We start from the raw sequence: 11,267 nt of genomic DNA on the forward strand, positions 1-11,267 counted from the left end.
GTGATCATGTACTCTGAATGGTGTATAAATACTGAAGACAAAGAGTTCAGAAGTTGGCGAATTAGGAATCAGTTAGTTAGTTAAGACCCCATCACCCTTTCCTTTCCCCCTGCCTAGAATTTTTCTCCCTTAGATTTTTTACTTTGTTAGAATCTTTTCTTCTTCCCCACTCAGGACCTTTCCACGTTTCTCCTCAGATAGCTTTCATGGGATACTTTTTACACTTAATAAACTCTATAGTAATTTTTCTAAGTGTCTTTTCTTTCTGTGACCCAGTGGCAATTTAGAGCCCAGCAGTTCCTGCTGAGATAGAACAAAGGCCACATCTCCTAATCCTTTGCTGTTAGGCTACAGGTGTTAATCACCCTAGCCTGCAGTCTCTTATCCTCAGAAGAAGTTTTTAGGATAGTACAAGGCTATTTACTCAACTCCTTGCTGATCTTAGGGCCAGGATGCTGACTGCAGGTCAGCTACAGTAGCATAGGGGCTGCCTCAAGAAGAACCTGACAGATGGAGGAGGAGAAGAAAGAAGAACCAGCTGCATTTCTCTCCCCTTCTCCCCCAAGCTGGGGCTGCCCCCCCCCCCCCCCCCCCCCCCCCCCCCCCCCCCCCGCAGAAGATGGAGAGATGGTTCAGTGGCTAAAACCACTGGCTGTACTTTCAAAAGACCCAAGAATGATTCTAGTTAAACACATACCTCAAAAACATCAATTCCTATCTCAGGAAATCCAATGCTATCTTGTGGCTTACAAGGATTCTAGATATGAAAGTACATGGGCATACATACAGGAAAACATCTAGGCACATAAAAAATAAATTTTATGAAATGTCAAGTAAATCAGCTAGTCTTCCTGCAACTGTAAACTTATCTCTTTAAATTTTCTCACTCCCAACCATTTTGCAGCTAAAGACATCAAAATCCTTTTATCTACTCTTAAATTTGTAATCAGTGTAAAACTTACATTTGTTTAATTCATAAACAAAACATAAAATAGATGTATTGTTAACTGTAATAATGATATACTCAAATGAATATGAGTTTTTGTCCCTAGGTACCCCAAATCAGTAGCTACAGTTTAATCATTCCCCAACCCTCTGTAACCTCTAGTATCACCTTATTCCACCATGGTAGTTCTCTGAAATTCAATGAAGTGAATATTTTATATTTATATAAAACTAGCTGAAGTATTTCTCTTTTCATTGCTATTTATTTCAATTCACGTTGTAAATACTAGGTGCACCCATTTTCCTTAAAGTTTCAAAATTCTATTAATCTGTAGCTTACTGCTTTTCTTCTTCTTTTTTTCTTTTCTTCTTTGTATTTTCTTCACCTACTTATTGTTAATAGAGAGAACAGATGATCCCATATCCTGTCTGTTTTGAATAGTGAATCATGCTCTAAGAAGTATAAATAGACACAGTTATAATTATCAATATAGAGATGAATATAACAAAGAACTAAGGTATTTTTATGTATAATTATTCAGTGAGAATCAATATGCTAATGGGTAGTAAATTATATTTAATAAGAAACAGATTAGTTGCAAACTCTCTCCATTTCAGTTTTCAATTGAATCTCAATTTATTATTTTTAATGGTTTTAGATTGCTTTTCACTTATATTTGTAATATTTTCTAACTATGTAAAATTTTTGATCATTGATTAAAGCAGTCTACAAGTTGGAAAGTTTCCTCAAATAATATTATTTTATTTGCTTTCTGAATTTGGCAAATTATGTTCAAATTTAAACAGACATAAAATAAATTTTCTAAACATGATATCAATTAGAATGCAGGTTCTGATGAGGGCTACATAGTCTTATGTGTCCTTATTAGCAAATTTATCTTTTTTCTGTCATCTTTGCAAATGGTTTGGGAATAAAGATTAAAAGCTTGTCTACAATAATCTGATAATAAATGACTAGGTAGAGGCTTGCAAGCAAGGTGAAAATATCCTGTAGCTAACTATCAAATGGATTTAGTTCATTTTACCTAATTATGACTGTGTTTATCCAATCTGTTTAATTAAATTTGACAATATAGATCTTTTATACATAGGCTATTACTCAAAGAATACTTGATTCTTATTTTATTCAGAATTTTATACATGTTTAAGATTTTACAAATCATGGTTTAACTTTAAAATATTTGAAAATTAAGTATAAAATGTTTCAATTTTTCAATGTTACTATTAACACTTTATGAAGTGTAAACCCCCTTGTCTTCATAGATTAGTAACATTGTCGTTGAACAAGAGCTTAGGAAAAACATCTTTCAAGCATGCTGCATCCATTAAGTGAAATACATCTTCAGATGTATGGGAGGTGTAAAGAGATAGGAACTTGCAGTTAGGATGAGAGAATAAAAATGAAAGTTTCCTCACCAGTTTTGGTATGTAAATACCACTTAAAATCCATATGAAATATCGGAATTTATTCTTTGTGGTACATAATGTGATTGTCTTAGAGTTAATACTGTTGTGATGACACAGAGGCCATTAAGGAGTTGTGTTTACTCCTGGTTTGATATTCATGGGTTCCACAGCTGGGTTTTTGTTTTGTTTTGTTTTCTCATAGTTTTTTTTTTTTTTTTGATTTTTTATCATACCTGGGACAACCAGCACGGGGGTAACTTTACCCACAACAGGCTGAGAGATGACCCAGTTGATCACTAATTAAAAGAGTACTCTATAGGCCCATTAGTATGGAAGCATTTTATTAATCAAGATTTCTATTTTTACGTGAATATAACTTGAGTCAAGTTGACACAAAACTAGCCAAAACAGTGACTTAGAAAAAATGGTGAGAATTACCCATCATTACAATGCATGTATTGTCATTTCTCTGCCTTGAAAGCCCTTCACAGCTATTCTTCCCCAATTCTTAGCAACTAAAGGTTTTACTATCTCTGTAGTTTTGTTTTAGCCAAAGAGCTATGTAACTCAAAACGTGGGTTTTCTGAGTGTCTTCTTCCATTTGTCACATACATTTAAAGGGCTTCTATTTGTTTTCCTGATATAAAAATCAGTATCCTTTTATTCTTTTATTGGGGAATAAAATCAATTCATGCATTCATTTACCCACTGTAAGACAACTGGTTGCTTTTAGATTCTGCATGATATATATATATATATATATATATATATATATATATATATATATTCCAGAACTCTAATATTCCAGAACTCTAGTACTTTCTCAGCTTTTTCTTTTTTCTTTCTTTTTTTTTTTACTTAATATATTAGAGTTGCATATGCTGTAAAGAGACACCATGACCAAGGCAACTTTTATAAAGGACAACATTTATTTGTAGCAGGCTTATAGTTTAAGAGGTTTAGTCCATCATCATGGCTAGAATCATGTCAGTGTCCAGAAGACATGATGCTGGAGGAGCTAACAGTTCTACATCTTGACCCAAAGACAGACAGGAGAAGACTGGCATCCTCAGTCAGCTAGGAGAAAGCTCTCTTCTGAAATGGGTAGAGTCTTAGCCTAGAAGAAGACCTTCAAAGCCCACCCCCTCAATGATACATTTTATCATATAGGGCCACTCCTTACAGTACCACTCCCTATGGGTCAGGTATATTCAAACCACTACACTTGATATATATAGAAAAAGTGCATTTATCCTACCAATATCCTAACCCACCTCAGTCCCTCAACACCTATCCTATAGTCCTTAATTCCATTTTTTCCAAGTAACCCAGAATGCTTTCCTCCTACTTCCCCTGTACTGACCACTACCTTCTCCTCACTCATTTTACACAGCATCTTCTTTTACCCCCTATCATTCTCTTGCCATGTTATTTCTCCAACTTTGCTTATTTACTCAAAATTATATCTGCCGCACATTTGTATATATGATTATCTTTAGAGAGCTTTTGCGACATAATGAACCAACCTGAATACGTGTCTCTTTTCTCCTCAGATGTGAATCAAATAGAAGAGAGATTATTCTCCCTTTTAAAAAAATTATTGTATATTTTATTTATTTACAATAATACAGATGTCATCTTTTTTTCCCAATTCCCCTCCCTAGAAACCCTATGCCATCCCCCTCCCACATTATACTTTTATACCATTTTAATTACATGCATGTATTAAGGTCAGTTCTATGTTGAGAATCTAGCAATAAAATAGATTCAAATAGTCAAGGAACAAGCAAGACAATAAACACAAATAGTCAAAGAAAAAGCAAGGCATTAAACCCAATTACTTGAATGCCTGTGATCACTGTTTCTAAGAGCTTATCAGGATGACCAAAGTATCTGAGCCTACTTCCCTTTCCTAGCCCAAGGTTATTTTCAGGTATGAAGCCTACTTCATTGTTCTAGCCTAAGTTTTAGATTCCTACCTGAAATTACTTCTTCCTTCTAGCCTAATGTCAGATTCCTGCCTGAAGCCTAATTCCTTGTCCTTGACCAATGTCATATTCGTGCCCAGCAGCCCATTTACTTGTCCTTGACCCATGTCAGATTCTTACTAAGCAGTCCCAAAGGCTCTCCACATCTCCCTCTTTTTTTATTTCATTAACAAGACTGAGCCACTCTTAGGTCATTCTGACGAGAATGCCTTCCTTACCCATCATGGAATATGCATTATCAAAAGCAATGCATTTCTGTCTTAGGTCAGTAAGGCTCTGTGCAGAATCTTACCTGCCCTTGGCTTGCCAGCCTGTTAATTTAATAACTCTGTCAGGGGGCAATTTTCAGGTTCAAGCCATATGCTTTGGCAGCCAACATGATGATGATGTTGAAGAAAAGCTTTAACACAATGGGCAGAAATAAAATATTTCCAGGTCAAAAAGGGCTAGCATGATTAAACTCTATATGCCTTTTTTAAGCTTGATCAAAATAGAAAGACTAACCTCAGGCCATGTGTATTTTTTATCTGCAGTATCTACCACATCAATGCTCAGCAGAGTAGCATTCTTGAGAGTCATAAGCTCCTGACATATCCTTAAAATGTCATGAGAGGTGTTAGAATTATGTCAAATACACTGCAAGTGTCATTAAACTTCTTCCTAATTATAATGACTATCACTGTAAATTGTAGAACTAACATGAATCCAATGGTATTTGGCATGATACTCAAGATGGCTTCTTACCCTTAAATTCTCAACCTCCTTCCAGTAATTTGAATAAGATAAGAACATTAATCCATTCTTTCACATGTGTATCTAAATCCTCTTGTATATTCAACATATTAGTAATATTTTTTGTTAAATGATTAACAAAAGTAGCTGTCTAAACTTCTTGTGTCACAGCAATTGCAGAAGCAGTGGTGCTAGCAATTAATGTAATTAAAGCTGTTATGCCAGAAATAATCAAGCCCACTAATGTCTTGCTTCTGCTTAAAGCCTGACTCATTTCTTCCAGTAATTGCAAGCTATTTTTAGAATACCAAGGTCCTGTGATACTCAGGGCACTAAAACAAAAGATGATGGATAGACCTCCATAACTGACAGGCTGGATTTCAAAACATAAACACAATTAGAAGGTATACAATCAATGCAACTTGCATTAAATACTGTAGAAGAAACAAAAGTATTTTTAACTTAACAATTAAAAAAGCCTTAACACATGTAGCAACACTTGTTTGAAATTCAGATTCTGTCCCAACTTTATCTCTTGGTAACATAACATCATAGAGAACTACAGCTAATTTCCATATATGTCTCTGATCATGTCCAGAACCAGACTTCCAAATGAAGACTGTTACTTCCAATATTAGATTGATTTCTAGACCAGTCCACGATTGAGTCTGAATAACTGGTCACATTGAATAACAATATAAGAGGCATTATAAATTCTCTTTTTGATTTTCTTTTCCGCAAGGTCTAAGAACTTGAGGCAAGGCAGCTTGTCCCATCAGGGATACAGGTAAGCAATAGTGGGTTGGGAACTTATGTCCAATACCTCTTCCCAGTCACCACTGTCAGGGCACTCAGCAAGCTCACAGGTCAGCATCATTTTTTTGTCTTGGCATCAGCACGTCTCACCCATCCCTCTGTTGGCCACCATGCTCCTTCAGCATCCTGCAGAAAAAAACACAAACATGACCTCTTCTACATATTTAATACCTGATTAGAATCATGCCTTATGCCAATAAGTGGATCCTTCCCTTTCACCTATGCATAAGTATGCCTAGTTATAGAGCTCCATAAACACTCAGCAGAAAGTTCCTTGACATTCAAATCTTTTTTTAAAAAATTAAAATAGAAAATAAAAAAACATGATTTAAATAAATGTGTGTTGTACAGGGGTATACTCTCCGTTTTTATTTTATAAAGATATTGTTTTAAAGTTCCTTGGGCCCATTCCACAGTCTCTTGTGCTTGACAATTATTAGGAATCTCTGTAATATGGGTAATGTTAAATTGCTTCTAAAAAGTCTCAAATGTTCAACTGTCATAGACAGTTCCATTATTTGTTTTTTGTTTCTTTGTTTTTCTTTGTTATTATCCTGTAATTTATTTATCTACATTTCAGATGTTATCTTCTTTTCCCTTTCCCTTCTCCCAGAATTCCTTTAACACATCCTCCCTCCTTCTATTTCTATGATGGTGTGCCCCTACCCATCCACCCACTCCAACCTCTCATCCCTTGAATTCCCCCTTACTGGGGCATCCAGCATTTAAGAGATAAAGGCCCTCCTCTTCCACAGATGCCAGACAAGACCATTCTCCTCTACAAATACAGCTAGAGACATGGGCCCCTCCATGTGTGTTCCCAGGCTACCTGTTTAGACCCAGGGAGCTCTGGTTGGTTGGTATTGTTTCTCTCCCCATGAAGCCACAAGCCCCATCAACTCCTTCAGTCTTTTCTCTAACTCCTCCACTGGGAACCCTGTGATCAGTTTGATACTTAGCTGTGAGCATCCACCTTTATATATGTCAGAGTCTGGCAGCAGTGCCTCTCAGATGACAGGTATATCAGGGTATAGGCAGCATATATTTCCAGACATCCAAAACACTGTTTGCTTATGGTGATTGTATCTCAGAGGGATCTCCAGGGTGGTCTCTGAATGGTCTCTCCTCCAGTTTCTGCCCCACATATTGTCTCCTGTGGGTATTTGTTACTCCTTCTATGAAGGATGGAAGCAGCCACACTTTAGTCTTTCATTTTCTTGTGCTTCATGTGGTCTCTGAGTTATGTCTTGGGTATTGTGAGATTTTGTGCAAATATCCACTTATCAGTGAGTGCATGCCAAGTGTTTTCTTTTGTGATTATGTTACCTCACTCAGTATACAATTTTCTAGTTCCATCAATTTGCCTAAGAATTTCATGAATATATTGTTTTTAATAGCTGAGTAGTACTCCATTGTGTAAATGAACCATGTTTTCTGTATAGTTCCTATGTTGAGGACATCTGGGTTCTTTTCAGCTTTGGGCTATTATAAATAAGGCTTCTATGAACATAGTGGAGCATGTGTCCTTGTTATATATTGGAGCATCTTTTGGGTATATGCCCAGGAGTGGTATCGCTGGATCCACAGGTAGTATTATGTCCAATTTAATGAGGAACCGCCAGACTGATTTTCTGATTAGTTGTACAAGCTTATAATTAACTTCCTCACCAGCATCTGCTATTATCTGAGTGACAAGTTTTTAATCTTAGGCATTCTGACTGGTGTGAGGTGCAATCTCAGGGTTGGCTTGATTTGCATTTCCCTGATGACTAAAGATGTTGAACATTTCTGTAGGTGCTTCACAGCCATTCATTATTCCTCAGTGAAAATTCTTTGTTTAGCTCTGCACCCCATTTTTGATAGGGTTATTTGATTTTCTGGAGTCTAATTTTTTGAGTTCTTTGTAAAATTTGGATATTATCCCTCTATCAGATGTAGGATTGGAAGAGATCTTTTCCCAATCTGTTGGTTGCTGTTTTGTCCTATTAACAGTGTCCCTTGCCTTATAGTAGCTTTACAATTTTATGTGGTCCCATTTGTCAATTCTTGATCTTAGAGCATAATCCATTGGTGTTCTATTCAGAACATTTCCCCTTGCCCATGGGTCTTCCCCATTTTTCTTCTAATTAGTTTCATTGTGTCCAGTTTTATATGGAGGTCCTTGATTCACTTGGACTTGAGTTTTATACAAGGAGATAAGAATGGATCAATTTGCATCTTTCTACATGCTGACCTGCAGTTCAACCAGCACCACCTGTTGAGAATGGTGTCTTTTTTCTATTGTATGGTTTTAGCTACTTTGTCAAATATCAAGTGACTATAATTATGTGGGTTCATTTCTGGGTCTTAGATTCTATTCCACTGATCTTCTTGCATATATCTATACTAATACCATGCAGTTTTTATCACTACTGTTCTGCAGTATGGCTTGAGGTCAGGGATGGTGATTTCCCTGATCTTCTTTTATTCTTGATAATAGTTTTCTCTGTCCTGTTTATTTTTTTATTTCAAATAAATTTGAGAATTGCTTTTTCTATCTCTGTAAAGATTGTGTTGGAATTTTGATGATGATTGCATAAATCTGTAGATGGCTCTTGGTAAGATGGCCAGTTTTACTATATTAATCCTGTCATTTCATGATCATGGGAGGTCTTTCCATCTTCTGAGATATTCTTCAATTTCTTTCTTCAGGGACTTGTAGTTTTTGTCATACAGATCTGTCACTTGCTTGATTAGATTCACATGGAGGTATTTTACATTTTTGTGACGATTTTGAAGGTGTTATTTCCCTGATTTCTTTGTGAGACTGCTTATCCTTTAAGTAGAGAAAGGATTTGTTTGAGTTAATTTTATATCCAGCCACTTTTCTGAAGTTGTTTATCAGGATTAGTAGTTCTCAGGTGGAAGTTTTGGGGTCACTTAAGTATACTACTTAAGTATACTATCATATCGTCTGCAAATAGTGATATTTTGATTTTTTCCTTTCCAATTTATATCCCTGTGACTTCCTTTTGTTGTATAATTGCTCTGGCTAGGACTTTGAGTACTATATTGAATAGATAGGAAGAGAGTGGACAGCCTTGTCTAGTCCCTGATTTTAGTGGGATTGCTTCAAGTTTCTCACTATTTAGTTTGATGTTGGCTACTAATTTACTGTATATTGCTTTTTACTATGATTAGGTATGGGCTTGGATTCCTGTTCTTTCCAAGACTTTTACCATGAAGGGCTGTTGAATTTTGTCAAATGCTTTATCAGCATCTAGTGAGATGATCTTGTGTATTTTTTTCTTGAGTTTGATTATATAGGGGATTACATTGCTGGATTTCTATATTTTGAACCATTCCTGCATTCCTATGATATACACTATGTGATCATAGTGGCTGATGGTTTTGATATGTTCTTGGATTTAGTTTTTTAGAATTTTATTGAGTATTTTTGCATTGATATTCATAAGGGAGATTGGTCTAAAGTTCTCTTTCATTCTTGGATCTTTTTGTGGCTTAGGTATGAGCATAATTGTGCCTTCATACAATGAATTGGATAGTGGTCTTTCTGTTTCTATTTTGTGGAACAGTTTATAAAGAATTATTACTAGGTCTTCTTGGTAGGTCTGATAGAATTCTGCACTAAAACCATCTGGTTCTAGGCTTTTTTTTTTTTTTTTTTTTTTTTTTTTTTTTTTTTGTAGGGAGACTTTTATTGATTGCTGCTATTTCTTTAGTGGTTATAGGACTATTTAGATGGTTTATTTGATCCTCTTTGATCCTGATTTAACTTTGGTGTCTGGTATCTGGGTATCTGTCTAGGAAATTGATCATTTCATCAAGATTTTTCAGTTTTGTTGACTATAGAATTTTTGTAGTAGGATCTGATGATTTTTTTTTTTTTTTTGAATTTCCTCAGTTTCTGTTGTTACCTTGTCACCCTTTTCAGTTCTGATTTTATTAATTTGGATACTGTCTCTGTGCTCTCTGGTTAGTCTGGCTAAGGGTTTATCTATCTTGTTGATTTTGTCAAAGAACCAGATCCTGATTTATTGATTCTTTTTATAGTTCCTTTTGTTTCTACCTGGTCGATTTCAGCCCTGAGTTTGATTATTTCCTACTGTCTACTTCTTTTGGGCACATTTGCTTCTCTTTGTTCTAGAGCTTTCAGGTGTGCTGTCAAGCTGCTAGTGTATGCTCTCTCCAGTTTCTTTTTGTAGGCACTTAGAGCTATGAGTTTTCCTCTTAGCACTCTTAGCACTTGTGTCCCATAAGTGTTGGTATGATGTGTCCTAATTTTTATTAAATTTTAAAAAGTCTTTAATTTCTTTCTTTATTTCTTCCCTGACCAAGTTATCATTGAGTAGAACATTGTTCAGTTTCTCTGTGAATGTGGGCTTTCCATTGATTTTATCATTATTAAAGATCAGCCTTAGCCTATGGTGATCTCATAGGATTCATGGGATTATTTCAGTCTTCTTGTATCTCTTGAGGCCTGTTTTTGGACCAATTTTATGATCAGTTTTGGAGAAGGTACCATGACATGCTGAGAAAAAGATGTATTTTTTGTTTTGGGATGAAATGTTCTATAAATATCTGCTAAATCTTTTTGATTGATAACTTCTCTTAGTTTTTCTGTGTCTCCATTTATTTTTTTGTTTTCATCTGTCTGTTGATGAGAGTGGGGTGTTGAAGTCTCTCACTGTTATTATATGAGGTATAATGTGTGCTTTGAGCTTTAGTAAAATTTCTTTTATGAATGTGGGTGCCCTTGCATTTGGTGGATATATGTTCAGAATTGAGATTTCATCTTGTTTGATTCTTCTTTGATGAGTATGAAGTGTCCATTCTTATCTTTCTTGGTAACTTGTGGTTGAATGTTGATTTTATTTGATATTAGTATGGCTACTCCAGCTTTTTTCTTGGGGCCATTTGCTTTGAAAATTGTTTTCCATACCCCCACCACCACTCTCACCACCCCTTTTTGAGGTAGTGGCTGTCTTTGTCACTGAAGTGCATTTCATGTATGCAACTAAATGTTGGGTCTTGTTTATGTATCCAGTCCAGTCTGTTAGTCTATGTCTTTTTATTGTGAAATTGAGTCCATTGATGTTAAGCGATATTAAGGAAAAGTGATCATGGCTTCCTGTTATTTTTATTATTAGAGGTGGATTTACGTTTGTGTGTCTACTTTTTTGTGTTTGTTGGAAGAAGATTATGTTTTTGCTTTTCCTAGGGTATAATTTTTCTCCTTTTTTGTTGGTTTCTCTCTATTATCCTTTGTAGGGCTTGATTTGTGGAAAGATATTCTGTAAATTTGGTTTTGTCATGAATATCTTAGTTTCTTCTTCTATGGTAGTTGAGAGTTTTGCT

The sequence above is a fragment of the Arvicanthis niloticus genome, chromosome 10, assembly GCF_011762505.2.
Source record: "Arvicanthis niloticus isolate mArvNil1 chromosome 10, mArvNil1.pat.X, whole genome shotgun sequence".
Taxonomy (NCBI): Eukaryota; Metazoa; Chordata; class Mammalia; order Rodentia; family Muridae; genus Arvicanthis; species Arvicanthis niloticus.